The 12,791-nt window shown below is 36.5% G+C and overlaps 1 protein-coding gene across 1 annotated transcript in view; it reads left to right on the top strand.

The window, feature by feature from the left end:
* The first annotated feature begins 1,274 nt into the window (after positions 1 to 1,274).
* The window catches only part of LOC130010740 (uncharacterized), a 171,969-nt gene continuing 160,452 nt past the window's right edge, over positions 1,275 to 12,791 (top strand). Inside the window, exon 1 of the mRNA XM_056098733.1 lies at positions 1,275 to 1,458. The gene's annotated coding sequence lies outside the window, so the exon portion shown is untranslated. The remainder of the gene's footprint in view (positions 1,459 to 12,791) is intronic.

Genomic DNA, 12,791 nt, shown 5'->3' with positions numbered 1-12,791 from the left:
GAGAAATGGTGAATTTTGTATGTGTTACGTTTTACGCTATTTCGCCTGTAAAAGAGTCGATTATTTTTGGATTTTCATAAAAGTGACACCATTTGATGCGTAATGTCAATTTTAACTAGATCAAATCAATTTAACATTTTCAATGTCACCGGAAATGATGTAATTTGGGCAAAAATTGTATATATAGCCTTCAAAACCAGTAATTTATTCAAATGAGTCTTATTTGTTATTTGTTTAAAATTTTGATATTTGATTCAAATCAACTAATAGAATGAACCCATACGATCATATATTCAAATGAGTCTTATTTGTTTAAAATTGTGATATTTGATTCAAATCAACTAATAGAATGAACCCATGCGGTCATATAGATATCACAAATTGGTTTCTACCTTGTTCAATTGCAGAGAAATAGACGATTTTCAACAGGTAACTTTTCAAGATGGTGCCTAACTTTTACGGTTGCAGAGAAATAGACGATTTTCTACAAATCACTTTTCAAGGTTTTGGTTTTGGGTCTATAAAAGTGTCAATTATTATTCGATTTTCACCATGTGATGCCTGATGCCATTTATGATTTCATGGAACTAATTTAACATTTTCATTATTACCAGAAGTAATGTCGTTTTGGAAAAAACTGTATTTTTAGCCTTCAAAACAAATATTTTTTGAAGTGGGTTATATTTATTATTCGTTTAACATTATGATATTTGATTCCGATGGAGATATAGATTGGATCAATACGATCATATAGATGTCCAAAAATTGCTTCTACCATCTTTCTTCGTCGAGAAATAACCAATTTTGACAGGATCACTTTTTAAGACTTTTTTCACATTTTAAGTTCCCATTAGATAGTCACCTAACTTAGTAGTAAGTTAGTAATAAATTTTGCCAGGATCACTTTTTTGACATATCTAACGCATGGTAACAAATGTATAAATTGAATTGATATTGCTGGATCTCGTTGATTCTGTGTCCATTTCATAACAAGTGTGCAATGCTTAGGTGGAAATCTGTTTAACGGTTTCATTGGTACCGAATGCGACATAAGTTCAAGGGTAAAGAGGCACCGAAAGTGACAAAAATTCAAGGGTAACGTGGCACCGGTGAAACCCGTCATTACTGCATCGCAGTTCTAGTTATCATTATTATTATTTTTTAATTTTTTTTTGAAAGCCCAATGAACTTGCCATCCTCATAATTAAACAAGGTATTTATTAAAAGTAAAGATTTGAATATATTTTCAGTTTGAAAGAAAGTGTTTAGAATAATTCAACCTGTGTAGCGGCTATTACAAATTATTGCTTGAACTTCACGTGATAGGTCATATGACAGGCTGTTCCATCTAGCGGAGTCATTTGCACGTAAAGGTACTGTAGATTGAGGGGTGTTACTGGCTGATTGTATAAGTGGAGTAGGTACTAGGTATAGTATTAAGGGCTATAACAGACAAAGGTAAACATTATTGTGATATTTCCTTGTTTCAATTTTAACTTCAACACATAAATTCATAAACGGAATTGTCATGAGGGTTTTAAAATTTCATCAAGACAAATTGTTCATCTCTACTTCTCTAGTTAAAAGCTAAATTGATTTGTGCCGTGGTTTAGGCTAGTGAATAAAAAAAAGTCATCTGCCCTGGGCTGGAATTGAATGTGACTGGGTAGGTGTATTGGTATCAATTCAACTCGGACCAGATAAAGTCCGTGTTGAATTACATCAACGACCCTAAGCACCAATTAACCAGCTATTAAAGAAGTGTCCGAGCGAGTAGATGAACCCGTACCTCGCATCTACATGTAGTAGTAGTAAAGAAGGCATTTGTTAATATGTTACTTGCCTGTAAATTATGGCTATGATTAGGCCCTATGACATTGTTAAGTTTGTACTGTTACCGTGATTACTGTGCTTTAAATAACAATATATTTATGTCAGTATTTTATTTTTAAAATGTCGGCTATCTTGAACATCCTGCTGAAAGAAGGTATCTGGAATGGCGTCAAGTCGAGCTAAATATTGGTCCGAGTGGTCTTGTAATATAAAATAATTGGTCCGAGGGGTTATAGACATAACGGCCCAAAAATTTGGTCACAACGGCCAGAAATTTAGTCGAAACAGCCAAACAATTTGGTCATAACGGCTAAAAAAACCCAAAACATTTTTTACATGTAGGAAATGATATTTATTAACAAAAATATTGCGTAATATATAATATAAATACATACATTACATAAACATTAATTTAATACATTAAAAAAACAACATTACATATAGATATTACATTGTATATCTCCTTTACACTCTGGTACATATCCCTAGCAGCATCTCACACTGATACTACCTTCTTTGTACTTGTTCCACGAATTGAAATTTTCAACTTGTCTTTCTGTTTTAATTTTTATCAAATACCTGAGAAGTTTCCCCTCAAACATCAGAGCAGATTGGAGTGGCATAAGTAAATTGGCTGATCTTCTAAAATTTTATTCACTACTTCTTCAAATATACTGAGCGCCATGGAAAATGCATCACTTAGTTTTTCGTATAACAAAATGATCCTGTAAACATATCTTATTTATTTTGCTTCTTATTGTGAACAATATTCAAATGGGAACACATCAATAACAACACATTTGTACACTTATGGATGTTTAATCTTTAATCAACGGTACAAAGTCAGAGGGGTCAAAACCAAAAGTATGACACAGATGTCAGTAGCGCGTGTGTCCTCCACGGGCTCTTACGCACGCTGTGCAGCGATGTCGCATGGAATTAACCAATGGTTGAAAGAAGGCCTGGGGCAAATTGTTCCATTCTTGGACAAGAGCCGCTTCTAAAGCAGCAATGGTGTGCATCCGTGGTCACCGATACAGACAGCGTCCAATCTCATCCCAGACATGTTCTATCGGTGCCATGTCCGGAGACATGGCTGGCCAGTCCAAGACATTGATGTTGTTAGCAGCCAGGTAGTCCATACTAAAACGGGCGGTATGCGGACGTGCATTATCCTGTTGGAAGTGCTGAAATTTTGGGTGTGCTCGAAACATCGGAACAACAATTGGTTGCAAGACATCATTACAGTAGGCTACAGCAGTAACGCGACCCCTGCAAATGTGTAGGGCGGTCCGGTGATGAAATGTGAAGCCTCCCCACACCATTACACTTCCCCCACCCCATGGATTTGTTTTGATGACGCAGCAGTCTGCAATACGTACCCCAAGACATTTCCACACACGTTGACGGCCATCAGCGTGATAAAGATGAAAGCGATTCTCATCACTGAAGAACACATTTTGCCAGTCTACTCTTCTCCATGTCTGGTGTCCTTGAGCCCATATCAAACGACGCTGATGGTGATGATCCCTGAGGATAGCTCCAACATAAGGTCGTCTTACATGGAGTCCTACTTCTCTTAGACGACGTCTTACGGTGTTGGCACTTACTGGTCCTTGTCTTCCGACGACTGCTGCACCTGTTCGAGTCGCTGGGCGGAATCTGTCACGCAGATGAGTGACCCAGATGTAGCGGTCTTGAGTCTGGGTTGTAACGCATTGTGGACCAGGACGTTGACAGTCACATGTTGATCCAGTAACTCGAACACGTTCTACCAACCTTACAATAGTGGACTGATGACAATTGAAGTGTCTGGCAATAGCACGTGTAGACATGCCAGCCCTGGACATTCCCATGGCTTCATTCCGTTGATTTTCAGTAAGTCTTGGCATCTCTAGCTCAATTCCTTCACACGTCCAACAACAAATTACGACAGATTGATGTTTCACAGTTCATGTACTGCACATTAAGTTGAAAACATGCTTTTAAAGGGCTCACACACAATGCTGCACGTGAATATTGGGTTTTTCATGTGCATCTTGTGCAATTTTTTTTTTGCACCCAGGCCGATATTTTTTGCGTTTGGGAGCATTGTGTGAAACAATAGTTCATAGTATTGCATCATACATACAAAACCACCTAGTAATAAAATTTTTGGGAAAAAAAAGTGATGCTTTTTCCATGGCGCTCAGTATATTACCCTGGCTGGTCTGAATGGTTTGGAGATGGCCATGTCTTTTACCTTTATTTGATAAAAAATAAATGGTTAATTTTTCATATTACTTAATCAGATCAGAGGGTGTGAAGTACCTAATTAAGGATTATCCAATCAGTTGATTAATTAGTACTATTCTCTTTCCTTTGAATTACAGCATGTTATTTGCCGGTTGGCTTAGGTGGTTATGGGCTATTTTTCCACTGACAAATTCATCACGACACATGGTTTGTATACAGAGGCGTTGCCGTGAAACCCCTAATCCTAACCCATTTTTAAAACCCCTAAAAAATATAAACAAACACCATGTGGCCATGCTGTCTACCAAGACACCGCGTTCAAAAGCATTATGGTTACGTTGCTGGCTGAGCGGGCGATAAATATTTGGTTTAAGTGGCAGAAAAAAATTAACAAAATATTTCTGACATGCTAATTAGACACAATTTTATGGAACACAGGTACTTTTCACTTCACACATGTTTCCAGGATGATTATCTTTGTGTTTTATTTTAGCAGTATAAACCATATTGGGATATGTACAGGTTTTATACAGATAGAATCTTAACTAATCCTAATAATTGTTGTAAATAAATAGGAGTTTGGGCCTACTATGTAAATTTTTGGGGGGTCCAAGTATATTCAGACCCCCCCCTCCCCCGAAAAACAATTGGGGGGGGGTCGGACCCCCCCCCCCCATGTGTGACGCCCATGTTTGTATAACAGTAGCACCACATATGTATATATGTGCTTTAAATTGACTTTTTAATATACAAATACAAGGACCTTTTATTTTGTGTGTTAACCAATTTTAAGGAGACTTTTGATATACACGGACGTTTGTATTGTATGTTTTTACCAATTTTCAACCAATTAAGTGAAAATAATGTATTGGACGTTAAATCTTTAATAAATAACAACAACAAACAACAACAATATTTGCTCAGATATATTGTTTTTCATTAAATTAAAAAAGTTTGGCCGTTAGACCCAATTTTTTTGGCCGTTATGACCAAACTGTTTGGCCATTATGACTAAAGTAGGGCCGTTTTGACCAAACCTGTTTTTGGCCGTTATGGCATAGGGCCGTTATGACTACATCCCGGTCCGAGTGGTCTTTGGTCCGAGTTGTCTGGATACCAATACACCTACCCAGGTCTCAATCAATTCCAGCCCAGGTCCAGATGATATTTTTTATTCACCAATTCTGGATGAAACTAAATATTTTAAAACTGAACGATGATAAAACGCAAGTGATACGACATTTTAAACCTACAAATGGGATATGATGTTTAAGTTAACTCTGTGAAAATTGGACATGTCGCAATCACTTTGTTGGGTGCGGGTCAGTTCATCCCACAACCGTTTCACTTCAGGCTGTTTCATCCCAACCTATTCTTTTATCGGGCTGTTTCATCCCCCTTGTTATTATAATAGCAGTCAATTACTGAGTTGTACTTATTGTTAAATAAACTGTTAAACACTTACTTATTGTTAAATAAACAATGTACCGGTATGGAATAAAAAAGTTTTACTCATCGATTTTTGTTGACCGATCCCAACCGAGATTAGTTCACCGCTGTATATTAGTATTGTTTGTTACTTGGCGTTATGATTTTAGATTTTATGTCAGTTCACCGATGTTTTTGTAGTAAATTATTCTTATTTAATTGCCGTTATGATTTTAGATTAGTTCACCGATGTTTTTGTAACAAAGTAAAGGCCACTCGTATTGTTTGTTAGTTTATGATGTCTAACATCATTTGTAACATGGACGGGAAATCTTCGTTTGTTCTTTTTGTTGAATAAGCAGATTGTTTTCCCTCTAGCTGATTGGTGGAGCCTAAAGGAGCTAAATTACTAATATTTGGGACCTAGAAATTGACCCAAATGGGTCGCAACACATATAATAATGTAATCTGATTGTTAGTGCTCCTACGGTTAGGACTTTTTGTTATTCGAATAGCCGTAGCTATTAACCGGTTAGTAACCGTTAACCGTATTGTATCAATTTTAAACATAAAACAGAGCTTGTCAGGAGCTACGAGTCATTACTCGTGCGCACGCTATACTCGCGTTATAAAAGGCATTACACGCGCAAAAAATTCAGGAATTTTTTCAGACATGTACAATTCTTTAATGAAAATTTAAACTATATAAGGCCGTAGCCTGGTTAACTTGGTTCATTTGAAACATTTTTTTAATTCAATATAACGATAATATACAAAACAATACTCAATTTCCCTTCGTACGTGACAGACGGCGATAATATTACGATTACACAATGTTACTAAGAATAGAATAAAGTAAATTAGAAGGCGTCTATTGATTGGACAATAAAGAAATAATTCCTCGCTTGCAAGTAGAATTTTTATGATTGGTTAATTTAACTGAAAACCAAAGTAGAATTCATTCGAGAAATTACGAGATATGAAACGTGTTCAATGCCGTAACGAATCTAGTACAATGTCATTTTCTAGCCTTTATGATTATATTTTGAATGGTGGTTACGTTTTGAAGTAAATAATAAACAAGGTAGAATATATTTAGAAATGCCGAGAAGTATTTAGATTGGATTAACAATAGCAAAAGTCGAACAAGGTCCGTTGACTTTGCCGTATGACTACGACGAGTGCTATTAATAGTATCATTGTTTAGCAGTCGACATCGTTGGACGACTGTTACATTCTAAAATTTTCAAACATCAAATACAAAATTACAACGGGCAAGTTTTGTTATAAAGAGGAATATAATCAGACACAACTCTATGTAATGGGGGACATCTCCGAATAACCGTACCGTTGAATTCAAACCGTTTAACCGTCCAGTTCTAACCGTTTACGGCTATCCGACTAGTCGTAGGAGCACTACTGATTGTACATGTACATAAACTGATTTGCTGATTACACTATTTTGCTTTAATACACTATTTTGCCTATAACGTTTTTTAGGACTTCGAATTATGTCTTATGGTTTGGATTGTTCGTACTTGGTTTTATTTTAATTCAATTGTTTCCGTTTTGACTCTAATTTCAAATCAGTTATCTCCGGCGAAATATGGCACGAGTTTCAACCGAATCGCTATTTCTAGCGTCTGTTTATTCCAGTCTATTGCGCATGCTCTCATGGCGCCACCGTTTGACATGAGTTGTGGAATATGTCTAGCCTCGTTCTTTCTGGTCACTATTGTGCTGAAATGCACTATGGTACACGATTCGTGTACTAATGGTAAAATGTTTATTTTATCTTAAATATTGGACATCAGAAGCCTATCTTTTCCCGGTAAGATCACAACATCAATGTTGATTTGAATTGACAAATAATTTGTGTTTTCAACGTGTAAGACTTTGGATGATATTGAGTTAGAGACTTAGCTACTTTAACCAGGCAATAACTATACATTTGGATGTTATTGCACACTTTTGCTGCTTTACACTAGTTTTAGTAGAAATCATATAGAGAAGTGGGGTGTGTTTTCTGTGCAATAACAACAAGCATGTTGAGCAGGTGTCAATGTTACAAGTCATTTATAGCACGCTTCATTCCACTACAAGATGCATAGTGTGTAAAACTGGTGTCAGAGCTTTAAATAACGGGCTTCTGCGTTAGAATATCCATCTGGCAAGTAGAAAAGCTTAATTGTGGTTACTATTCATGGAACCGCGTGAGAAATATACGTGTTGTCAGTAGTAGCTTAAACCTGTCAGCACTTGCACCGTACGTCAGTATTCCTATAAATGGTCAGTAATAATCATAAGGTGAGTATTTAAGTCAATTGGTTAGTATTCCTTACTTGTGTCAGTATACAAAAATAACGTGACTAATTAAACAAACGTGAGTTTATCCGAACATATCACTAGTCAGACGCGTGCGGGAGAAATTGGAAAAAGTGTGACTATTTAAGAAACCGTCAGTATTTAGGCTACCGCTTACTACCTGAGTGAAACCGCCAGTTATCTTTGATGTGCGTCAGTAAGTGGAACCGTCGCAAGTAGAGCGTGAAATCGTTAACTATATAAATTTCTGGTGAGTATTGGTACTATAAGTGATAGGTATCCTGAATAAATTAATTATTATTGTCCCCCGTCTTTCGAAGAAAGCAGGGGACTATTAAAATGGGTTCATCTGTCTGTCTGTCCGTCCGTCTGTCTGTCCGTCACACTTTTTGGGACACAATAACTCTCCTTCTAATTGACCTAGAATGTTCAAACTTGGTGTAGGTGTTTATTAGGTCAATGCCTTGATGGAGTTCGAAGATGAGCATTTTCGGCTTAGGGTAAGCAGAGATAAGCAATTTGATTGGTTGATGCTTTGGGACACGATAACTTTAGTTCTAATTAAGTGAGAGAGATGAAACTTGGTGTATAGTTTCATTACATCAATGTTGATGCTTTGGGACACGATAACTTTAGTTCCAATTAAGTGAGAGTGATGAAACTTGGTGTATAGTTTCATTACATCAATACCTTGACTAAGTTCGATGATGAGCATTTTTTCTCAGGGTAAGCAGAGCGATAAGCAATTTGATTGGCCGAGACTTTGGAACACAATAACCCTCCTTCTAATTGAGCTAGAATGTTCAAACTTGGTGTAGGTGTTTATTAGGTCAATGCCTTGATGGAGTGTGAAGATAAGCATTTTCTGCTTAGGGTAAGCAATGATAAGCAATTTGATTTGTTGATGCTTTAACTTTAGTTCCAATTAAGTGAGAGTGATGAAACTTGGTGTATAGTTTCATTACATCAATACTTTGACTAAGTTCGATGATGAGCATTTTCTGCTCAGGGTAAGCAGAGCGATAAGCAATTTGATTGGCCGAGACTTTGGAACACAATAACCCTCCTTCTAATTGAGCTAGAATGTTCAAACTTGGTGTAGGGGTATATGAGGTCAATGCCCTGATGGAGTGCGAAGATCAGCATTTTCTGCTTAGGGTAAGCAGAGATAAGCAATTTGATTGGTTGATGCTTTGGAACACGATAACTTTAGTTCTAATTAAGTGAGAGTGATGAAACTTGGTGTATAGTTTCATTACATCAATACCTTGACTAAGTTCGATGATGAGAATTTTCTGCTTAGGCTAACAAGCAATAAGCATTTTGATTGGTCAAACTCTTCTTCAAATTGAGGTAGAATGTTTAAACTTGATGTAGATGTTCGTCTTGACTGAGTTCAACAACTCTTCTTCTAATTGAGGTAGAATGTTTAAACTTGATGTAGATGTTCGTCTTGACTGAGTTCCATGATTAACATATCGATCTAAATCTAAGCAGAGATAAGCAATTTCCTGCTTTGGGACAAGATAACTTTGATTCTATCTGATAGAGAGTGATGAAACTTAGTGTATAGTTGATAATCAATTTGATTGCTTGATACTTTGGAAAAAAATAGATGTGCGATTAATTAATCTGTGTCATCTATTTATTTGGGGATTTCGGCGGGGGACATCAGCCTCACTGTTGGCTTGTTTATTAATATTCTCGAACTGGAGCAAATTTTTTAAACAATAATGGATGGCAGTGAACAAAGGGACTATTGTCGACGATTTCGATTACCGCCGTAATTTGCAAAAGACACCGAAGATGGTTAGATAGATGGATCTAATATAAATACCTTCATATTTAAATATGAATTTAAATGCTCAATGGTAAGATTTGATTCGTCGCACTATTTGTACCGTTCCCGTTCTTACAGCGGGTTCCCCATGCAGAATACAGCGCAATGTGTATTGTTATTTAATTTACAATTGATATTTATCCTCGTTACATGCGGATTGGCACATGTTTTGGTGCAGGCAGCACTTTGATATCTTGCAGAATATGTGAACACACGTGTTCTCACTATACAACGTGGACTAATGCGTCCGTATTATTAACGAAAATATTTCAACATCCATAACATCGTGGCAGTATATCGTTTTGACATCGATTGTTAATGACAAATAAATACCGTTAATTTTGCATGTAAAATTACACTGAGGCCTGTATTTATGATGTCCCCATTCTTTATTAAAAATTAAACTTAAATATATGATATAATTCCTTTTTAAATTGGCTTTCTCTGAAATAAAGTTTGGCAAAGTTATGCGTTACATATAAGCATGAAATGTATTTAGTAGGTTTATTTGATCTTCAGCGAAAAAGGGTCGTCGTTCTATAATAATAAAAAGAAATAAAGAATTCGAATTATTAGTTTATTTTCACGTTTTGTCTGACACAATAGACATATTGTTAGCTTCTGACACATGTGTATTAAGTCTACAAGCCTTCTGTATTTATTGCCAGAGATAATCACACTACCCTTCAACCCAAAATGCTTTCTATAGATCACATATTATGTAATATATGATTGGTGCAATACCCATGCTATTACATGTAGTCTTAATTGCCAAGACATTTAAACAAAAGGATTTAATCAGGGTAGGGAGTCGACGTGTACACACGTAAATCAGATGTGTGAGAATTATCATTCGTGGATGTGTTGTCAGTGTGGGAAATACTGTTTTAAATGGATATATAAATACACGTTTTATGATTGTGGACGAAACGGTATGTGCATTTCAAGAAAGCTTTGTTTCGGAACCGTTCCGTCGCCATTAAAAATCCAACATCTGTTTCACTGTAGTGATCTTGTAAAATAATCCCCGGATAATGACAGGCATTACAGATACCTGCCGTCGTATGAATCCTGAAATATAATATTTCACCGTATCGCAACAGGTCAGTACTAAAACTAACACTTATTACGGAATAGTTATTAGCACACTTTCCTCGGTGTATCGGTGAATATCAGGACAGTTTTGGTCGAGGGGCCCAGCCGAGGCGGCTCCCGACCAAAACTGTCCTGATATTCACCGATACACCAAGGAAAGGTGCTAATAAGTTACTTACATCACATTTCTATCGAGTATTGTGAAGCAAAATGTGAAAAATAGTATTTATTATCGAGTCGACAAATACTTTCTGCTCTTTCATTTATCCCTTTCTGAGCCTCGCGTTACATTTCATGGTAGAATGATTTCGCAGTGGAGAGACGACCTGAGTAGTATTTACATGTGCGTCTTGCTATGATACTCTGAGCAAAAAACAATCACGTGTTTGTTTAGACCACATCGTCAAAACAACTTGTCTATGGCATAGAGGACTGCGATATTATTAAATGTAGTGTAAAGCAAATGCGAAACGTGGGTCATTTCCTGGTGAAAGTATGCATCGGCGGATGGTTCTTCCGTTGAAATTTATTTGTAATAAAGTTTATGACTTTCTAGGCGTTTTTTTTTTCATCCTGCTTATTTTCAATGCCTGTGAAGTGTCCAGCAAGAGAACTGCGCCTTCTATCATCACAATAAATTAAAATAATTATTCAATATTCTAATTTATATATTTTGCATATTAATATAAATCAAACCAAATTATGAAATAGATGCCAATTGATATGTATAAATTGATTTTTGTAATATGTTGTTATGTTAATTTAATGTAATTGTATATGTTTTTGAACTGCCATGTAGTTCCCCCCCCGGTTTGTTTTGTTACTATGATTTTGACTAGTTCTTTCATGTACATTATCCTTGTGCCTTGTATAGAGCCATCGTTATCAATTACGATCTGGGTCGGACTAAACGTCCGCTAATTATTGCTTGATAGGTATCTAAAATGGTATAAAAGTATCCGTGTATCAGAAATGAACAGTACTCTTTCTGTATATTTTTGATACACGGATACTTTTAAGCATGTATTGAAAATAAACAGGACAGTTTTATCAAAGGTTGCCAGTGGCAACGAGTAGAAGTGAGATGTAAAGTATTTCAACGTTGTGCTGCGAAACTGAACGATGACCAACAACTAAACACATCGTATTATCTGAACATCGCACGTGAAATTAGATGTATGACAACAAAATTTAACACCTTGCGTAATTGGACACCTTGACTGATTTTAATCACGGCTCGGGAAATTGAACGGTCCAACTTATTATTGAACAGTCGTGCTAATTAGACGGGACGCTTATAATTCAACACGTGTCGAGTAATCAAAATTAAACAGTGAGATTGAAATTAAATAGAAGTAGAAATTGAGCACTATTCGCCGAAATTCAACATTATTTATGAATAATTGGACACAGAGTAGAAATTAACGCTATTTACGTTAGATTAAACGGTACCAATGTTACAGTGCTACTTGTATGATATGAAATACACTGCTTGGGTTAAACGCATGGTCGTCCAAAACCAGCAGCCAGTTACTGTATTATGCAAAGTGATTACATGGGGATTAATATACTGAGCGCCATGGAAAACGCATCACTTAGTTTTTCGTATAACAAAATGATCCTGTAAACATATCTTATTTATTTTGCTTCTTATTGTGAACAATATTCAAATGGGAATACATCAATAACAACACATTTGTACACTTATGGATGTTTAATCTGTAATCAACGGTACAAAGTCAGAGGGGTCAAAACCAAAAGTACGCTACAGATGTCAGTAATGCGTGTGTCCTCCACAGGCTTTTACGCACGCTGTGCATCGACGTCGCATGGAATTAACCAATGTTTGAAAGAAGGCCTGGGGCAAATTGTTCCATTTTTGGACAAGAGCAGCTTCGAAAGCAGCAATGGTGTGCATCTGTGGTCTCCGATACAGACGGCGTCCAATCTCATACCAGACATGTTCTATCGGTGCCATGTCCAAGGACATGGCTGGCCAGTCCAAGACATTGATGTTGTTAGCAGCCAGGTAGTC

Source organism: Patella vulgata, chromosome 1 (genome assembly GCF_932274485.2).
Source record: "Patella vulgata chromosome 1, xgPatVulg1.2, whole genome shotgun sequence".
Lineage (NCBI taxonomy): Eukaryota > Metazoa > Mollusca > Gastropoda > Patellidae > Patella > Patella vulgata.
This window is presented reverse-complemented; position numbering and strand designations above follow the sequence as displayed.